At 39.9% G+C, this 22,209-nt stretch overlaps 1 protein-coding gene across 3 annotated transcripts in view; it reads left to right on the plus strand.

Annotated features, from left to right (window-relative positions):
• The window catches only part of rptor (regulatory associated protein of MTOR, complex 1), a 347,202-nt gene that overhangs the window by 40,284 nt on the left and 284,709 nt on the right, over nucleotides 1-22,209 (plus strand). The window lies entirely within an intron of this gene.

Genomic DNA, 22,209 nt, shown 5'->3' on the forward strand with positions numbered 1-22,209 from the left:
ATTATATATCCCACCTGGTCTGGTCTAGGGTCGCTCTGAAATGAATGGTCTTTTTTTTGGGGTTTTTGACTTCAAAACTTGTAAAAAAAAACAAAAAAAAAAACACATAAACACACATTTGGGTAGTCCTGGTTATTTATTTTTAGGTATTTACATACCATGTGAAAACATCATAACAGATCTCACTTGGTCAACTCTCTCCTCGCGACTATACTTTGATGGCCAGCATAGTGTCTTCAATGCGACAAATGTCTGTGTGGTGTAAATTGATTTCTTGGGAAAGTCTAACTTTACCACAGATGCTGATAAAAAGCATTTATGATAACCGATACTGATGCTAATAATCTCATTTTAAATAATGGGTTATTCAGGATTTTTTTCCGGCCACATTTCTTTCTGGAAGTCGATGGATTCCCACTATACTTCTAGTTTTTAGTAATGTGTCGGGCAGTTTTTAACCCAGTTTTAGTAGTTTCTGCAATCTCCTTCTCTGTTTGATGCATGCCAATGATTTGACCCTTCTCAAACAGACTATCTTTTCCACAACCACGGGATGTGTCTTTCCACATGGTTGTTGAAGAAATGAGAAGCAAATCATTACACCAGTTGGGGTTAAATAGCTTGTTGCCAGCTGAAAGATAATCGGCCATGCAACAATTATCCATTAGAAGGCTTGTACCTATTTTCTCAGTTAAATCCAGGTGGTGATTTTTTTTTTAAGCCAGGCAGTGTTTATAAAAGTGAGACTATTTCAAGATCATCATTAAAAAGTCCTCACAGTGGCTTTAAATTGGTAAAGCTGTTGTTTTCTGCGTCTACATCATAGACTGTATAAAGCATGGATGTAGTCTCGCTGACGTCACCCGTCTGTTTCTGAAACTGAAAATGAAGCACATCGGCTATAGCGCCTGGCATTCGCTTCGCCTACAGCCACAGGGCGCCAGCCATCACGTGACCCTCAGCTGTGCCTCTTATTGGGGGAGCTCGTGATCTTAATATCCTCTGAACGGCCGCGTCAGAAAAAAATTCACGCCCGGTACAGTGGGATTCGGTAGTAAAATTAGCGACTCAGACAGGAGACGTTTTTTTAACCAGGCTGTAAAAAGGTTAATTTCTGCTTTGAAAACAGCTTTTTTTTTGGCTTGGTGTGTCTGTGACTTCCTATACTTCCTGAGCACAGCCTTAAGCGAACACTCCAGAAACAGCAGATTTTAGCACTTCAGCACTGTCTCATATTCTAAGACTGAAGGTTTCCACTTGGTCTACATGAATGTCAGCGAATGAATCTGAATGTCTTTATTTTGAACTGCAAAATAAGATGATCTGAAATCAACATATTCACTATGAATATTGCACTTAAGGCTGTTCCTGAATGGATTCTGTTTCTTAAAATGACATGCTGACTATAAGGCATCCTTTACCTGAAGGAGGGATGGGTACCTTACACATTTGAAATGATACGGTTCTGATGCCCAGTACCTGGCAATCGGTACCCGTACTCAACCAATTTTAGTGCTTTTTTTCTGTTAATGTGGTAAAAAATATCAATTTGTTTAATAATGAAATATAAGAATTTTTCAATTTAACATATTTATTCCTCGATATACAATCTTGCAATGCTGTTGCTGTTGCTGCCGCTCCTTCACAGTCACAAGGACACATTTAGGTACCTTAACATGGTACCTTTTGGGTTTACATGAATTGGCACCCGGTACTTTTAAAAGTACCAAATTTGGTACCCATCCCTAACTTGAAGACTATGAAATTTTATAAAATGAAATGAAATAAAAAAGCCAAATATGGTTCTATTTTAGATTATTAAAGAAAAAAATAATTTCAACTGCATTTTAGTAGTTAGGTGCAGCTATTTGGCAAGATCATTTCGACCAATCAAACCTCTACTCATCTGCACAAGTTTATATATGACTGTAATTTGAATTAGGAGTTAGCAGTTCCATAATCTGTAATGGTAACTCAGCAGGTGGAGTTTTATGTAAAAAGACTATTTGAGAGTGTAAAATGCTGAGTGGATTATTTTCAGATATCCCATTGTGCAAGCTTTATTCCACTTCCTGTTTAATACCAACCAAACACCCACACGCTGTCAACCCTGGATTCATTGTTGTCTTTTTATGCAGATGCATCATGTGTTCCTGTAAATTTTGCTCTAACAAATGTGTTTAAGTGTGTTTGTGAGTGTGTGTGTGTGTGTGTGTGTGTAGAAGAAGCATACTAATCACTCATTCATGTTGATGCAACATTAACAGCAGGACAGTCAAAGCTTCCTGCACACTGGCAGGTGCAAGACACATTATTATGCTACATAAATTAAATAGGCTGCCACTTAAACATCACAATTAAAGCTCAAACACAAAGATGTATGAGGAATGAAGAGCTGTGAGCAACTACAGCTCACAAAAATCACACATTAAAGAAAGATGGAGAGCCTGTCCTGCTCTGTTTCTAGGCAACACGGATCATTCAGAGGTGAAGTTACAACATTCAGCGTTTGTGTTTTTGTTTTTATCCGTCTGAATCTTTCTTCTCAAGCCTTTTGCAACACACAGTCTTAAATAGTCAAAAAGTCTGTTCCAGCTTCAGCTTCTCTGTTTTCTCACTCTTAATATAACCCGTCCACTCCGTCCCCTCTGCTTCTCTCCATTTTTTAAAGTTCATGTGTCTCTGCAGTCACAGGCGTGACAGGGATTACTGTCAAATACACCAACCACACACACTTCACTGAAGGTTGAAGGGAAATGCAAAAGTCAAAGCTGGAGAATCCACCATGAACTTATTAGCATTTAGTTTTAGAGAGATGAAGAGTGCACTGGTTGGGTTTGAAACAGCCTTGGTTTGCTTGTGTGCTTATTGAGGGTGAATTCGTCCAGTGAATAAACAGAGGAAAGGAGAGGAACTCGTTATTAATCCCTGGATGAAATAAAGTGTTTTCTCTCTGTAGCTGAACATGACACACTCATTATCTCTGGATTCACGTTCACACAAATATGATCCTTCATGCTCTAATGGAGCGATGTCAGAGATATGGGTGTGTGTGTGTGTGTGTGTGTGTGAGTGCTTAGAGCGCTTGGGGGTTTGGTGCATTGCTCAAGAGCCATACTAAATGGTGCCTCTCCAGTAAGTAGTCCCACCCTCAGTTCTTGGGTCCATTCAGGGACTAAACACAATATTTAAGATAAGATTTGAGTCAATCCAGATTCCTTGTTCCTTGTGACCCAACTCGAACTTGACGGCTGGTGGCTCATTTCGACTCACACTCAGACATTGTCTGCAATAAGACACAGATGATGGAGAAGAGGACTTATTCTGTGAAAAAGCTCCAAAAAACAGGTCTTTTTGAATTTAAGACCCGTGTTCACCTGCACATTCACATGTCGTCTTGTTCAACAACAGTCACGGTAAGGATGCCTATGGAGGTGCTTTGAATCATGTTTTGCATTCAAAATTCACAGTAAGTAAAAGCAAGAGTAGAGCACAATGTCGGATATGCAAATATACTGTCGAAGGGAAAGTGGGGATGCTGGCTTTTAAAGTGACTCAGTATAGGCCTGGGACGATAGTCAGTAAATGAATTAATTGTACAATAAATAAAATGAACTTAATAATAACTAAAAGTTAATAGTAGAAATTAGGAGGAAAAAAGATGATTGTAATAGAGGTCGACCGATATGGGTTTTTTGGGGGCCGATGCCGATGCTTTCCAAATTTGGGCAGCCGATGCCGATATGCATTGTCGATTTTTCCAATTTGATATTCAAGCCGATTGTTAAATAAATATATATTTATCACATTTTTGTGAAACGCAGCAATTTCTGAGCAACTAAAAGAAATCTATTACAACAAGTCGTGTCCAGTCCTCTGAACATTCATTCAGCTTTCAAAACAATGAAATATTTTGTCTGAGTAAACACACAATGTAACAAGCAGTAGTAAACATTCACACTCTTCTTATAATGTCAAAAAAGAAATTTAAACTTATTAATATAATTTGAACAAAAGTATGTAATGTATCCAAGTGGTTCCACAAGTTTGAGGTGCTCATCTTTTTTGTGCCTGATCAAAAATTGCGTCATTTAATACAACGGATCAAAAATCGGCTTTTTAAAAGAAAATACGGTCGATGGCAGATAGAGACAAATGTCCAAATATCGGCCCGATATATCGACCGGCCGATATATCGGTCTACCTTAAGATTGTAAAGTGAAGAAAAGAAACGTCACAGCCCCAGTGTAGAAATATTTCAGGTTATAACCAAATGAGCAAGGTGAGCCCATCAAAATGGACAAGCCAGTGTGCAGCAACAAAAAAAAAGGCAACTCAACAAGCTCACAAGCCCACTTACAACGCAACCACCGACCCAGTTTTCCCAGCTGGGGGAGAAACTGCTCCTGCAGATGCAGAGCCTTCCTCCTGAAAGTCAACACCATAAACAAACAGAACAGCGCAACAGCGTTTTTGGAAGACTTCAAACCAAGAAAAGTAGAATGTTCAGAGTATGTGAAGACCTTTTTCCTCTCATCCATGAGGCTTCATCAGCTTCATCAACTTCATCCCGAACAGTCCAGTTTCCTGGTTTTGGAGCGTTCAGAATGACCCTGACCTGGATGAGTGAGAATTTAAATGGACACAGAAAGTGTAATTTGCTACATGGCAAAAGAAATGCTGCCCTTTAATACTATTTTATTAATTGCAATTTTTGACATAGAGCCCATTTTATTTATGAATTCATTATTTTTTTATTCATTTATTTTTCATTTTTTTAAAGGACATTTGAAAGTTTTTGATATTCCAAATACAAAAGTAAAAAAAAAAAACTCATAGGAATTAAAACTTTACAGCATTTGAAGGGTGTATTGCATGATTATGATATATTATGTTTGTATTTTGGTTAACTTGGCCTATAATAATGTTTGTTGTTAATAATCGTGGGACAACATACTGTTCAGCAAAATTTGTTACTGACCCAGGCTTAACTCAGCATCTTAATCAAAGAAGTCTGGTTATTTAAAAATCTGTTATTTAGTTTATAAGTTGCAGATATTTTGAGTTTCCAAGGCCTCTGATAGAGCAGCAGGAGCATTTAGTGTTTCTCCTCATTTAGAAAAGCTTGATGTGCGTTACATACTTGCATTCTTTTTTTAATCTAAACCTCCAGACGTCCCAACAGGATCAGTCCGAATCCAACAAGTCTAAATAAAAAAGTGTTTTCTACTGATTTAGAAAGTCCACACAGTCAGTTCAGGGTCATTCAGACAAGGTTTATAATAATGAGGACTCAGACTTCAGCTCACCATTCTTTTTGACTTGAAGTCAACCCAGATTTGAAAACCGAGGCATCAGGACTTGACTCCAACCTAAGTTTTGATGATCCAACTATAGCTTCCTTATTTCTATTCTGTCTCCTTTTTCTGCTGCTATAAATTTGGAGGAGAGGGGAGGGATCAGGTCTTAACATCCAGGAAGGTTTGCACTCTTAAGTACTGAATAAGAGATGCTTTGTTAAAGCAAATGTGAAAAAGTTTTAAATCCAATCAGTGAAGCTGGATATGAGTCTGCTTCATTATTTCTGTTGAGACTTTGTAGGAAAATATCTGTTAAATGAGAGTGGAGGGTGATTTTTGCTGTCAGGTGGTTGACTTCTCTTTTTTAATTTATTTTTTATTTTTTATTGAAATCTTTAAGATGCATAATAATAATAATTGTGCTTGTGAATTTTCATATAGGAAACGTGATATAAATTGAAAGAAAAAAAGGGAAAAAAGGGAAAAAAATACAATAAAATGAAGTTAAAACAATAAATAAATAATAATTATAATAAAATACAATAATAAAAAAAATATAAATATGATGATAATAATATGATTCAGAAGAACAAAACTGTGCACTAGCTTGAAGGACTTAAAAAGCCCCATGTACTCCAAATCCCACCTGTACAGGCAGGGGTGAGACAAACCAAACAAATGCACAGATGCAAATTCACAGATGTAAACATAGAAAAATTCAATACACAAGACAAAAAAGTATGGACTTCTATTTTTTAACATGTTGCTGGAATTTGCAGAATCCTAAGATCCCGCTAAAAACATCTCCTGATCAGCAGAGCAAAGGAGAAAAATAAAAATGTGTATCGGTTGGGTAAATAGAGCAGAATTGTGAGGTAAGAGGAGGCGGAGGAAGAGATGTCCCCGGAGAGGCAGGAATGTAGGCCTGGGCCGGGTTGACCCTGGAGGTCAGCAGAGAATGGTGGCGGAGAGCAGGAGCAGGAGGAGGAGTGGGAGGGTGAGAAAGCTGTTCAGCCGGAGGATTCGCTGCACAGGAACACCACACCACAGATCAGCGCTCGCCAACACAACTTACATAAAGTGTTGACAAAGAAATCACTGACACTGCAGCTTTGTCACCTTGATAAGAAACCTCCGAGAAGTTTAATTTTGGAAGAGTTAACTGAGACCTCGAAGGAGATCAACATTCCTCTTTGTTGCTTTCCCCTCCTGCTGCAGGTGGTGCCGATATGGAAGAGTATAGTGTGTTTGTACGAGTGGAGCTGCCCAGGGAGTTTATCTATGCCAGCCTGCTGTCACGAATCACTTTCTCACTTTGCTTCTGTACTCTTACAATAACCCTTCTGGCCAAAATACAAAAAGAAAAAGGCAAATATGGTCTTAGCTGCTACCCACTCACTTTCAACCAACTCTGCGTCCAAAAAAACACTCTCTTTCTTCCTCTCCATCTATGGCCACTTTCTACCCAAGCTCTTTCTCTCAATGTCAAGAAGCACTTTGACTATTATCAGTTTTTTTTCCCTGTTTCTCTTTCTTACTCTTTTACACTCCTTTGACCTTAAGGGAGGGATTGATCATCCCATCTGGTGGGATCTACTTTCTCCAGAGCACATGAATCCATAACAGCAAAAATAACGGCCATTCACAAGGATTATGGAAATGTTGATTGCAAATATTTAGTCTTATTTACATCAGCTTTATGAAAACTAAGGTTGTAAACAGTAGCCATGGCAACAAGGGATGAATTGTATCACCTCCACAAATAAAACAAACAGTTGTGAAAAAAAGTAAACACTGATTAATGTTTGTTTTTGTGTACACTGCTTAGTGTTTACAGTCTGTTTCCTGTCAGTGGTTTTCTTTGCACTGTTAGCCAGTCAGCAACATCAGCTGGGCTGTTTTATGAATGAACGTCCTGGGGCATCCTGTTCAATTTCTCACAGAGCCAGAAAAGTTTGACCTAATGACCTGGATCTAAATGACTTTATTGTTGAGCTGTTTACATGAAACCTCCAGTTTCTAAAGCCTAAAATCCATCCTCTGTGGGTGTTTTTACAGTGACTGAAACTTTTCATTCTGCCTTTTGCTTCTCTTCAAAATTCAAGTATAGGTTAGAGACTACAGCTTTTAACCAAGGTTGTACGTCAGTTTGGTTTTTCAAATCTAGATTGATCACGAAGTTTTAATATTTACTGACTTAGATGCATTTCAAATTGCATGTAAACTGCGCACAAAAAGTAAAGGATTTTGTGTTTTGTCGGATCCTTCCTGTTGGAAAGCCTGTTTATTTCCCCTTAAACTGGAGCCTTGTCTTCTCTGCCAGTGCCAAACAGCTTCTGTTGCTATTGACTTTTGTTTTTAGCTTCTGGCACTCCCAGGTGCTGACATTCACCCAGCTGTCTGAATTGTTGCAACAAAGAAACAATGAACCAAACACAAGTTTTCTTACTTTTTGTGCAAAGATAGTTTGTATGACTTAGAGGTAGACGACAGCTTCAAAGTGCTGATTCTGTAAAATGAGGTGTTATTGTTTTCAAGTTTTTTTCAGAGGATAGCCCAGTCATTCAATACAAAAAAAAAGTTGTTGGAGTGCACAAATACAGAATCTTGATTTCTTTTTTTTTTAATCAATTGTTTTTTATCTCAAAAGAGAAGAGCATGTTATTTAAAACAAAGCCTCCAGGTGAGTGTTTTGGCAAACAGCAAACTCGCTCGGTCTGCTCCATCCAATGTGTCGATTTTGTAAATACTGCCATGCTGCAAAAACCGCCCCCTGCTCTACCCCCTCTGCCCCTCTGATAGAACTGACCAATCAGAGCACAAAGGGCTGTGACGTTGCGAGGTTACTGGAGGTCAATCTTGAAATGGCCTAAACTGAGGATATTGAGAACGCTATTGTGGGGCAATGAAGGAACTAAATGACTTGTACTGAGGGCAGAAATGCTTTACAGGCATCCTAGTCTGGCATAGTGAAAAGGAGAAACAAGCAGGATATGTCCCCTTTAAATTCATCTTATTAACAGCATATAATCTTTTGACTTATTGAAGCTGCCTCAGAATTGTGAGAATTGAAGTGGGCCATTCAAAAGATCACTGGTGCTATTTCATGGTGGCAGCAGGAGCAACAGCTTCACTATGCCCTGAAAAAAGAGACAAAAAAAAAAAATGAACGAGTCAGTGTCAAACTTAAAGTGCATATATAGCAGACAGACATAATTTTAATCTTACTGGCAGAGATGTACCACAAAACTCAACTTTTGTCATTCGGACCCTTTTTTCCATCGTTGCTGAATGAAACATGATCATATTTAGCTGTTTGGCATCATATGATGGGGTAGCTTTTATTGTAGTTGTATATCTGATTCTAAGCCAGGCTTACTTTATGAACAGTAGAGACATACATCTATTTTTTTACACTTAAGCTTATCTCACCAGCGCATGAAAAACTCAGACAGAGAAGTCCAAGGTTTGATTTTTAGTTGAATTTTAGTTCTGTTACCTGGATAGGTGAAGCTAAAGATGTGGACTTTTTATTCAGTCAAACTGTTATTATGCTCTCCAGCGCCAAACCACTCACTTCACCCTGATGCCCCAGACTACCACTCTCTTTGTGTGTGTGTGTGTGTGTGTGTGTGTGTGTGTGTGTGTGTGTGTGTGTGTGTGTGTGTGTGTGTGTGTGTGTGTGTGTGTGTGTGTGTGTGTGTGTGTGTGTGTGTGTGTGTGTGTGTGTGTGTGTGTGTGTGGAGGCACCACCACATTAACCCTTGTCATGGCATACCCACAGAGGCCAACTGGCCCACTGCGTTTATCTAAACGGACAACACCATTACTCTGATATAAGACTCAAACAGCTTTAATGAAACAGAGAATCTAAATGACTTCTACCACTTTAGTTGCGTTAAATGTGCCGTCTTATTGCAGATGTGTAGCTCTTCCTGATACAGTCTGTTGTTGCTTCACCTCCAGCTCAAGCAGTTTCTGAGCCGTTCTAGTTGTTGTGTTTTATAATCTCACAGACTTTCTTTTTTTTTACTGTCTGTTCCTTTCTGATTTTCTATGATGTGTTTATGTGTGTTACCTGAAGCCAAGGCCTTTTCCTCGCTCTCTGTGCTTTTATTGTCTGTTTTGTGTTATATAAGTGCCCAGACTGGCCTCAGCTGATTACTGCTTTTGTTTCATGGAGAAAAAGAAAAAGTTATTGAGATACCTCGGCTTTCTGTTTCTCTTTGAGTTCTCGTCTTGACGTTCCTCCTCTGCTCTCACATTCTCTTTCAAGCTTTACTTGTTCTCCTTTTTCTTTCTCCATGTCGCCTTTTTTCAAGGTTTTCTCTCTCTTTCTGTCCTCTGATGTATGTTTGGGAATCTAGTTTGAAATTCTCACCTTTCGACCTGCCAGGTGTTTGGTGATCGTTGGGATGAAAAGAAGCATGCTCGGCTTGTCAAAATAAGACGCTGCACTTGCTGAACATGTTGCAGCTGCCAAACATGTTTAAACCTCGTCTCTTTTCATTTTTTCCTTTGGTCTGTCTCGTCTTTATCTTTACGTTGTCATACATTTCTCGTTTTGCCTTCTCACCGCCTGTGAACCCCCTGCTGTCCACTCAGCCAACAGCCTCTGCATTATTTATCAGTGCTCTGCAGTTTAAACACTTGGCTACTGATTAGCTTTGAGCTTGTCTCTTATCACCCTGGAAACACCAAATTGCAGAGCAGAGGATGAGTAGCAGTGAAGAATTTCACCGAGTTAGGTCTGTAATGATGCAATGCACGCTTTAGGATTGGGTCATGAAACATTTGGTCAAACTCAAGGATACAGTGCTTTTCACTGTCGCGCTGTAATGACATGAGGAGTTGTTTGAGGAGCTGATGTAGTGGATTTCTCAACAGTAAGGCCGGTGTCAACACCAGAGGAGTTACAAAACTTTTATATAAACTCTAACTTGTTTTGAAACCATGTTGCATCAAACTCACAGAGGAAACTTCAGAGTGTTTTCTCCTTCATCTCAAACACGCTCAAACTACTAGATTTGAATTTTAAAACAAGGAGAAGAAGCCAAATTACTTGCAGTATGATAGTTTCAGTTCTAACCTGGGTGTCAAAGGGAAGTTTCCTCTCAACTGTAAGGTTGCCAGTTTGACCCAGTGATGACGATAACGTGTCCAAGACACTGAACCCCATCAGATGAAGAAGCACATTTTCGCAATGAAACAGCTCTTGGCTCCATTCATTCAGACGAGTTAGCATTCTTTAAAGCCTGAATTAAAACATTACTACTCCACCACCGTCTGTGGCTGTGAGCTATCAAATATATGTCTGAATCCAGCCTCAGTTAACCAGGTTTGATTGTAAATAAGTAATATTAACTGATGGATTAATTCTGAATCCAGTTTTTACTTTGTGTAGTTCATGAAAAAGTTGCTCTGAAATTGAGGTTTGGATTAAATTCAACACATAGAACTCAGTTTGGAGAGTAAATAATAAGAGGAAGTTGAAATTGTGATCAGTGGAAACAGATTTCATGTTAAAAGTAAGTTCAGCATATAATCTCGTGGGTGGGTGATATGTCCTCAAAGTTATATCACGATATTTTAAGGAATTTTGCAGTTATGATATTTATGAGGATATGAGGAAAAAACAAACAAACAACTTATGTGGTTGCTGCTTCTGAATTACAGCATTTTTATTGCACACACTGTATGGAAGCCACTTTTCCAATCATTCACTACAACTACACAAGCTTGAAATGTAAACATAGTAAGTAGGTCAGATCCAGAGGAAATCTGACGTTTTGGAGGAGGAAAAGTTTATCTTCATCATTCCATACGACACAACTCATTCTTTCTATAAAGACACCAACAGAAAGGAGAAGGCATGGACCAAAGGAGCTGAAGTTTGGGGGGGACCAGATGAGCTTAAAGTAATAATTAATTACCATGAAAGTACGTTGTCAGGGGTGGGATTTCTGCAGGAACATGTGGTTCTCCTGTGATCTTGTGATCTCGGGTATCCAGCTGCTACGTGCGCTGCCCAGCACTGTTCTGCGCGGTGCTCCAGAGACGCATCCAGTATGAGGTGGCACGCGGCCAAGAATCGTGGAACTGCGTTGAATTAGGGGTAATGTACGTTCAGCTCGACCACACGTCCGTTGTAGAGGCAAAGAATCCACTGATAACGTAGCTTTCACGTCCTCCTCACGTGTCTTCACAGCCTGGTTGTATTCAGCCGTGTGTTTCAGCTTTAGGTGGTGGAACATGTTTGTGGTGTTGTCACCCTTTGCGGTAATAGTTCTCCTGCACATTTGCTGCATGTCTGAACTCTATTTAGCTTAACCACCTCCACATCACTGAGGTAGCTCCTCTTTTAGGCTCTAAATGAAGCTGATGATGTCGTGCTACTTTTGCTGCCGGTCATTATCATTGACACAATGATGTATAAGTGTCGTACATCATTACGTCTCCGCACTGTAAATATTGTGAAATGACAAATTTATTCAGTCAAGAAAATTATGCTAGTATTATTGTAGATGGTATGATATGGCACACCCCTAATATAATCAAACTATTTATTATTCCAATTAACAACTGTAAAACACAAAATCAGTTCTGTTCCCATATATTTGGTGCAGTTCCATGGACAATTTTCGGTCTTGTTTAACATGACCCAGGTCTCATACTCAGAGGTCTATTTGCTCGTCTCTGGTTAGAAGGGTTCCTGGTCCATCGACACAAGTTTATTAGTGTGTCCCAAATTGCATACTTCCATACTCAAATACTCAAAATTTTGAGTATACTGCGTCAAAATGAAAAACAGTATGCATAGTATGCGAGAAATGAATATGCAAAAGTACCAGGATGATGTACTCAAATCAGCCCAGATTTTGAGTATGCAGCTGTGGACACTTAACGCACTCATTTCCTCCTGTGGCAGCAATGTATAAATGTAAGTTATTGATGTTGTTTTTAACACGTGTTGTTTCCACCAAGCACCATCAGCTGTTGACGTTGTATGTGGTGTAACTTGTTTTTGTTTGTTTTGTTCTGCAAATGATAGGCTATGCCAGTGTTTCTCAAATCTGGTCCTGGGGACCCCCTGCCCTGCATGTTTTTTATGTTCCTGACTCCAGCACACCTGATTCAAATGATCAGCTCGTCATCAAGCTCTGCTTGAGCCTGATAACGAGCCATTCATTTGAATCAGGTGTGCTGGAGTGAGGTAACATCTAAAACATGTAGGGCAGGGGGTCCCCAGGACCAGGATCGAGAAACACTGGGCTATGCTAATGCTAGTTGAGCTAACAGCTATCTCAAATGCCAAAGCTCATTGGGCTAACAGTTACCGGGGCCCTAGCATTACCCGGTGAGCCAGGCAAATATAATAACAAGCGGGTTAGACCCTGCACAGTGAGTACATGACCAGAAGCACCACTCAGACATTTAATTTGTGGATGTATTTCAACTGCCACAGCGGCCCACGTAGCTCTCTCGGTAGCCTCAGTCAGCTGCACCGACCCCCATTAATAAACTCTACACCGCTGATCGTGTTATTAGCTGTGTTTAATATACTAGACAGCACAAAATTTACACACTAAGCCAGTGAGTATGTAGTTTGCTTAGTACACTTAATTTGAAATTTTTGAGTACACAGTATGGAAGTATGCGATTTGGGACACACTATATGTCTTCATATTTAACAGTCTGTGAATGTCCATGAATAATTCTGTCCCAAATGCCTCGTGTTAGAGCTCCTCTATAGTATGGTTTGGTTTATGCTAGAGATGTTCAGATACAGATTTTTTGACTTCTGATACAATTTTTTTAATGATATGTTTTACTGATCTCATACTGATACCTTACTCTAATAAATCATGTGCTCTGTTGGGTGATTACGTTGTAGATGATGAATCATATTTGTTGAATTAAAGTGAGCCCTGTTGGTGCCTCCTTAAGGAACACTCACTTCTAAAGAGAAGTAGTCCCACACAGCGGGCATGTTTGCAACGTGGTTTGATTCACAGCAGCCGTAAAGCGCGACGGTGCTAAAAACACATGAAGTGGATCTGTTCTGATCACGAAATGAAATCTGATGCTATCCAATCCTCTAGAAATAGCCATATCGGGCAATAATACTGATCAGTGTATTGGATCAGGACATCCCTTGTTTATGCTGGATCTCATTACTAAAAACATTCGTCCACTTACTGATTTCACACAAAACTGTTGTTTACTGTTTGTCAAAGTAGCTTTTTTTTGTGGTTATCCCCCTCACATATGTTGAATAACCATTGTACTCAGTGATACTTCCTTTGCTGAGATGCGCACGCTTGCCATTCCAGATGAAATGATATAAACTCAAGGTTTGGTTCCAATGGTTTGAGTTGGTTGGTTTGGTTCTAAGTTTTTGTACTGATACTGTGACCATGACATAACACCTCTGAAAAAATGCTGATTGTATTTATCTTATAACCCCAAAATCAGAGACTGTACAAAATATCGGACAGAAGAGCAGCTTTCTCGGGTGAAGCCATGACTGTTTGAGCCTCCCCTGGTGACTGGTTAAAGCATTAGTCTCAGAGTCTTCATCATGATAAGTATTCAGCTTTTGAAGAAGCTGTGTTTTATCTTGTTATTGAGGTTCACAGGCTGATTTATTTCATCTCTGACACTAGAGTCTTGAACTTTCCACGAGCGCCAGCTTCAAATCAACAAAAGAATCTGTTCAGCTCTGGACGATACTGCCCTGAGGAGTCTTTGACATTTTATCGGCCAGTTCATATGTGTTTAATTTAACAGGAAGGATGTGAGGCCAGTCCTGCTGCTCCAACAGACAGATCACAGTATGTCAGTGAGAGATGTAGCATTGTCATTAGTTTTAAAGCCAAAATGAATCCATTAACTTTGATCAAGTTACAGTTACAGAGGACATCAGGGGGAAGAGAATAGCTGAGTCAGCTTTATTAGAGCCCTTTCACACAGGAAGAGGGTCAGGCTCCATCTTTGGAATATGAAACATGGGCTGGTAGAGCACTGATTCATGATGTGTAAGGCAGTTTTTTGTCCAACCAGGATACAAACATGTTGAGGACCAGGAATGTCCTGTGGTGATGCACTCATGGGCACCTCCAGTGTAGTTGGTTAAAGTGGACATATCATGCTTGTTTCTCCTTTTCACTATGCTAGACTAGGATGCCTGTAAAGCATTTCTGCCCTCAGTACAAGTCATTTAGTTCCTTCATTTCCCCACAATAGCGTTCTCAATATCCTCATTTTAGGCCATTCTGAAGATCTCGTTGAAACGCTCTGTTTCCAGAATGACCTCCAGTAACCTCGCAACGTCACAGCCCTTTGTGCTCTGATTGGTCAGTTCTATCAGAGGGGCGGAGGGGGTAGAGCCAGGGGCAGACCGAGCGAGTTTGCTGTTTGCTAAAACTTCACAGTAAGGCACTGATAGGACTAATAAAAGGCAGAGTGTAGGATACTTCCTTTTGTATTGGACCCCGAGTCAGACCCGGACGGTTCTGCAGCTCAGGATGAAGAAAACCCACCTGGACACAGATCATCTCAGGACGCTTCAGTGTGGTGAGTCAAACCAGTACTGTAACATGTATAGTTTATACGTTTATACTTGGCTCTTGGTGGGTGTATCCCTCGGTGGTGGTTGTGTGTCTAACTGACATCACAGAGGAGGAGCTGCTTTATCAGATTACTCCAATAAAAAGAGAGGATCCTCGTGTCGTCACGACGGTCGAAATCTCGCAGCCAAATGGCAATGACCTATTTTCAGAGGCATCAAATCTTGTTCTAGGATATCAAAAAAATACAATATCTCATTTTTTGAAAATTCAGAGGGTGAAAGGTCTTGTTTTCAAATTTATTATATTATATGTAAGTATTAAATCAGGCATCAGCATGATATGTCCCCTTTAATTAGTACTCAATGACAGGAAGGATGATGATGATCTTTAGTTGTTGTCTTAATGGCCTCATGATAATTACATTAACCTGAATCCTGTGAGATAACAATAAGAGGAATGATTTGTGATCATAAGGGGATAGTGATGTGGTTGTGTATTGTGTGCTGGAGAAATGTAGGTGAAAAAAGGAAAAAGGAAGGACATGATACCCTTTCTTTTTGTGTCTGAAAAAATGTTACAGATCATATTCAGATGGTTAAAAAATCTTTTGATTCTCTTTGAGCTTTGGTGATTGTTTAGCATCCACCACGCCTCACCAGGACCTCTCCAACAGCTTCATGATCCCCGCAAAGACTCCTCACAGCGACCGAATCAGCTGAATCTCATTTGAGTCCAATTGCCGATCGGTGTGCTCGGGAAGCTGCCGAGTGAATAACACGATGCAGAAACCATCCTAATGATTTCCCCTCTTGTCTCCACATGCACTCAGTCCATTAGCCCGCTGAAAGACTTATAGACACCCCACCAATACATCAATAAAAAGGATAATTTATTGCCCTCAGTTACCGGAAATTTGTTTCCACAGCCTGCAGGATTGTAGGCAGCATGCTCCTGAGGAGGGCTGCAGGTCACAGCTCGCCTTCCTCCTGGGAGACAGACAGACAGAGAGCGCTTATTGACCAGGTCCCTCAGAGCTGCTGATCACCGTGTAAATATCCCACTAAATGACAGTTTGGGGACCACAGGCCATCTCCTGTTAATGACTGGATAGAGATTAATTCCAGATTATGGTCTTGCAGAATGGTTATTGTTTTCAGTATATCTGTTGGATGTGCTCTATTAAACCGGAGCTTCAGACTCTAAATGAGCTGAAGGTTTGTGACAGTTGGGTTCACATGAAGGGATAGACTTCATGTTTAATTGACCATAGCTCCTAAAACTACAACCAGAATAAACCAACAGGTGTGTTCAGGGAAAGCAGAGATGCAGAAGTTCCAGCAGGTTGACGATCCTCCATTCTTCTCTTACTGAAGTAAAGGACACAGATTTTATCTTTCTTTTTAATGGAAAGGGTGTCTTCTCCTCTCTGCGTTTCATGCACATAACCATGGCTGATCTACAGATCTAAATGAAGTAATCCACTAGGTTTGGTAAGAAGCAGCATAGTCTGTGCTTGGTTGTTAAATCCACCTTTTCTTTGTTCTTTGAAGACCAAACAGGAGCTCTGCTCTCTGTGGTGTACAAGTATAATCATCATGTTAACTACCAGGGTAATTGTGTATTCAACCGTTACCTATTCACTAGGGATGGGCATTTTAAGCAAAAAAGCTATTTGATATTTACTGGTAAGTATTCGAAAACAATTGAAGTATCCCCTCCGAAAGCTGCCACTGCCACTCGACACAGTAAACAAAGAGCAAAGGTGAAGGATATGCAGCATTTTGTCCATGTAGCATGCATGTAGCTCTCTGATACAAAGTGCAATCAAGCTTTGTTTCAGAGAAACAAAGAAGCCAGAAAGATGTTTTCTTCATCCTCTTCATTCATGCATTGCAAATATTCAGGAATTGTGGACAGGTGTGATGAACCAAAACAAAACCAAAACTTAAAGAGGACATATCATGCTTGTTTCTCCTTTTCACTATGCCAGACTAGGATGCCTGTAAAGCATTTCTGCCCTCAGTACAAGTCATTTAGTTCCTTCATTGCCCCACAATAGAGTTCTCAATATCCTCATTTTAGGCCATTCTGAAGATCTCGTTGAAACGCTCCGTTTGGAGAATGACCTCCAGTAACCTCGCAACGTCACAGCCCTTTGTGCTCTGATTGGTCAGTTCTATCAGAGGGGTGGAGGGGGTAGAGCTAGGGGGCGGTTTTTGCAGCATGGCAGTATTTACAAAATCGCCATACTGGATGGAGCAGACCGAGCGAGTTTGCTGTTTGCCAAAACTTCACCGTAAGGCATTGGTAGCACTAATAAAATGGCAGAGTGTAGGATACTTCCTTTTGTATTGGACCCCGAGTCAGACCCGGACGGTTCTGCAGCTCAGGAGGAAGAAAATCCACCTGGACACAGATCATCTCAGGACGCTTCAGTGTGGTGACACTGTAACATGTAGAGTTTATACTTGGCTCTTGGTGGGTGTATCCCTCGGTGGCGGTTGTGTGACTAACTGACATCACAGAGAAGGAGCTGCTTTATCAGATTACTCCAATAAAAAGAAAGGATCCTCGTGTCGTCACGACTTTTGAAATCTCGCGGCCAACTGGCAATGACCTATTTTCAGAGACACGGAATCTCATTCTAAGATATCAGAAAAAATACAATATCTCATTTTTTGAAAATTCAGGGGGTGTAAGGTCTTGTTTTTCAATTTATTATATTATATGTAAGTCTTAAATCAGGCATCAGCATGATACGTCCCCTTTAAGAATATTAAAACAGCCAAAGGGCAGAGCTGAGTTATGATTCCTTGATTTACTTTATATTTATCTCACAATTCACAAGTTTTTCCCATCTTTTGGTAACACTGTTGAAAAATTATTCCATCTCTGGTTTAAGTAAATATTTGAAAAAGAGCTAAACATGGAGGACAAAAACAGGTAAAACCTCCAGCTTGTCACAGTCTAGGGCATGTATAATGACTGTGTATAATCTAACCGAGCCAGTTCCAGGGCCCCGCTGTGGAGCATGCTGGCTGACTGGAACAGATGATGGAACAGAGCCACCAAAAACATACCTGCTCTCACCTTTGCTTTCCCTGCTTTGCTAAATGTCTGCAATCAAATCCTCCTGAAATGTCAAAATGCTCTTGTCCTTTAACCGTAAAACATCAAATTATTCCTGCTAAACCTTGGAAACTTTATCCCTCAGAGGTAGATTTGTTGAAGAAGCAGAATTAGCCGCCTCTTGTTACATTAATTGTCGGTTCACATGTCTGGTATATGATGCACAGCATGTGTCGCCCTGTGGCGGTGTAATGATTGTGTCTGAGTGACTCACCCTTTCACATCCTCTGTGTGTCTGCTCTGCTCTGATGGTGAGTGGGACTTTTCTTATTACCTCTTGATGCTGTGTGTGTGTGAAATTGTGTGTGTGTGTGTTTGGGTCCATATCATACCTGAGTGCACTGGTTTGCATGAACCTTCTGGAAAGGATGCAGAGCAGGAGGGGACAGCACGGGAGGCCAGGATGTGACTCATCAGAGAGCGCATTATGGATACACCGCCCACCTTTCATCGAACACCCTTCCACTTTGATGTGTCGTATTGAAGGTGGTTCAACCGTCACCCAGAAAGATTAGAAAACTCTGATGTGAAGTCTATGTGCAGGTATCGGAAACACAAAGACAGTAGTGTCTTCTGAGTCACTTTTCTGCCTGTGGCCCTGCCCTCTCTGCTCACTGATCAACCACAGAACGGTGTCCACTTTCTGTTCGGTCTTGTTAACACGTCTCCTCCCAGCTAGCCACTGTTTTTAATTCAGCAGCACTTGTCTTCTGTGCTGTTGCTCCAGATATCTCTTGTAAATCCCCCAGAAGAACTGCCAATGAAAATGTGAATTCATTTTCTCCTCATGCTCACAGATTTAGTGGCGTGCCACTTTTGGGGAAGGAGTAAGGAAAGTAAAGAAGGCAGAAAGTGGTGGATTGAACATTAATATTGAGTTATAAAATCCCAGAGCACTGTGATGCTGCAGCAGAGGAGCGGGTTGGAATGTAATGTAACCGCCCTGCTGTTGAAAAGTGGTTTAGCTGACTTCACTGACAGACATCCCAGGTGCAGAGCCACACTGTGTCAGTCTCCTACAGCATTGGTTCACATGATTTGACTTTTTCAACATATTTCTAATGATAATTAAAACTTAGAGCTTTAGTGTAACTTGATTTTTTAAAGGGGACATATCATACTGATCCCTGATTTAATACTTACATAAAATATGATAAATTTGAAAACAAGACCTTTCACCCCCTGAATTTTCAAAAAATGAGATATTGTATTTTTTCTGATATCCTAGAACGAGATTTGATGCCTCTGAAAATAGGTCATTGCCAGTTGGCCGTGAGATTTCAACCTTCGTGACGACACGAGGATCCTCTCTTTTTATTGGAGTAATCTGATAAAGCAGCTCCTCCTCTGTGATGTCAGTTAGTCACACAACCGCCACCGAGGGATACACCCGACAAGAGCAGACTGACTGAGTGCTGGATGCAGGGACTCTGCTCTGCTGAGCAGCTTGGCTTTACATGGTGAATTAACAGTTAAAACACTGTAGTTTAAGCAGACGTCGTAATACTTGTGAGACTGTGATATTTGCATGCTTGTTCTGACATGCACTGTGAACCTGGACCACAATAATGCTGCGGTAATAACATAGTGACGAACTGACGTTAGAGGCGATCTTTAGACTACACTTTCAGCATGATGGATAAAACAGACAGAGAAAAGTGAAGGAGCAGGATGGAGCCCTGTTATAGAAATAGTTTATTGGTGAAGTCTGCCTATATTTCCACGTATAAACTCTACATGTTACAGTACCGGTTTGACTCACCACACTGAAGCATCCTGAGATGATCTGTGTCCAGGTGGATTTTCTTCCTCCTGAGCTGCAGAACCGTCCGGGTCTGACTCGGGGTCCAATACAAAAGGACGTATCCTACACTTTGCCATTTTATTAGTGCTATCAATGCCTTACGGTGAAGTTTGGCAAACAGCAAACTCGCTCGCTAAAAAATAAAAAATAAAAAAGTGGAAACAATTCCGATTTTCTGTTTGCGTGTTTTTAAATTTAACACCCAGTTTTGTTTGTGTTTTTACAATTATAGGTGAAAAAGACAATCATTAACACAATATTTTTAATATTTTGTGACACATCTGACTTTTTTTAAAGCAATGACTCTTCTATCTTAACCTCCTGACTACCAGGAAAAAAAATATTGTCCAATCACAAAGATTTTAAGATTCCCCAATCTTTGTGAGGTTATGAGAATACTGAACACATTTTTTTGAAAAAAAAAGTTTTTTCAGACATTATGTATATTGCAATGCATATTACAATGCTAAAATACAGTAAAAATTATTCAATGTTCAAATGTGTTGTTAAGAGTCCCATGTAAAATATGCCACCAAATTTTTAAGCGAAAATTTGCTTATTAAAAAGTTTTATACACTTACTTTTCCTCTAACCATAAATTGCACTTCCACTGATGGATGCCATTTTCCTTAATGAAAAAGAGAAAGGTGCCAAAGCCCCACCCTTCACATTTGGTATCAGTGAAAAGCCCTAAATGTCCTCTGTAGATGGCATGAGGAGTTTATTCAGTAGTGTGAAGTAAATGGAAGATATTTAGGTTTACAAATGTCCTCCAAAGAGGACAAATTTGAACTACTGGTAGTAAGGAGGTTAAGACCAAGATGATGGAAAAAATGCAGGCTATGGCTCTCACTAATAGACACAGAAACTTCTATTTCTATGTAGTCAAAATCGTCTGTTGTTAATTTGCTGAAGTGCTGTTATTGTGGTAGGGTGATGCTTGGAAAGGAAAAGTTATAACTGTTTTACATTTATAGATCAGGTGTATTTTTTAGATTCTAACATGAAGCAGGAGAAATGAAAATCTTCATCACACAGATTTAATCAGGAAGTAGAATTCTGTGGCAAACTTGCTTAATGGTTCATGGTTCATGGCAGGTGAACATGCGTGACTGTCTTTCATTTTGTTATGCTGTTGTATTATGCACTGTATAAACTGATATTAAACAAAGCTCGTATCCTCTACCTCTTCTTCAGTACACACAAATGTAGTAAAGGCATGGATAAAGAGTTGGATCAGAATCAAAAATTACTTATTACCAATACAATCATTTTGAATCTAATAATCAACCCTCAAAAAATCATCATTAAAAAAAATATTTTTAATCTTAGCAACATCCTTTGCAATATCATCAATTGTCGTCATTCACAGCCCTGTTAGTACTTTCATGTGTGCTGGAGTTCATTCGCACCTTTCATACAGTTAAACATTCTGCCCAGAGTGCTTCACAAAAGAACAGAGAGAACGGAAAATAACAAAAGAAAGTAAAATATTTAAAAACCAAAACAAGGAAGAAGATAGTGGACATAAAAATAACATCGTATCCAAACAGTAAAACAGTAAAAAATGTAAGGGTAGAGGAAAAATAAGATGATATAAAACAGATGAAAAGCAAAAGATCATTAAACTTTACATGCAAAAACACCCTTTAAGGGAATATTTAGCATATTAAAAATGACTTTAATAATGGTTACGGCTTTGGAGCTGTTGTTGTAAAGGGAACCGCTGCTTGAAGTACATTTCTAAGTCCATACACATTTTGATCTGAGGTTAATCCTTGGTGGACTCTGACATGTGAGTCTTCAAACAGCTGGACTCTAAAAGGTTTCCAGATTGCTCTAAGTTTGTTATGAAGCTTTTTTTCAATGGTTGATTCTCTGCAGCCCGCTTCCTATGACCCTGAACCTGAGCTTTAACAGACGCTCTGTGGAGATCTGCTGCCGAAGCTTTCTGCTCGACCAAACTCTGAGCTGTCCTCATTACAACAGTAACCACATCTGTAGGTAATGATCACGACTCTTACTGCCGTCACACGCTAACACAGAGTCTGTTTTATTATTAATGAAGAGAAGAAGCGCTGAGGGTTGTGAATGTACACAATACAAACAGAGGTGTTTGTCCCCGTTTCTTCTGTTTACCTTTTAATTCTCCTTTCTTTAATAAGACATGAGGAAGCATTGAGAGGTAGCTTTTGCCCTGAAGAGTGTGACTAATGAATTGTAATGAGCTGTTTGTCAGGGAGCTTGATGTAGAAGAGGTGTAAACAGTAAAAGCTGTCAATACGGAGAGTGTGCAAAGGGCTCTTGGTTCTTTTAGCAGCAGATGAAATGATCAGGCTTCTCTGAGCTTCCAAATGATTATCAAGTCATTTTTTCCACTCAAGTGTCTTCAATTAAAGAGCAA

This window comes from Halichoeres trimaculatus, unplaced genomic scaffold (genome assembly GCF_033239565.1).
Source record: "Halichoeres trimaculatus isolate MK-OKI-2021-1 unplaced genomic scaffold, fHalTri1.1 fHalTri1_scaffold_2, whole genome shotgun sequence".
Lineage (NCBI taxonomy): Eukaryota > Metazoa > Chordata > Actinopteri > Labriformes > Labridae > Halichoeres > Halichoeres trimaculatus.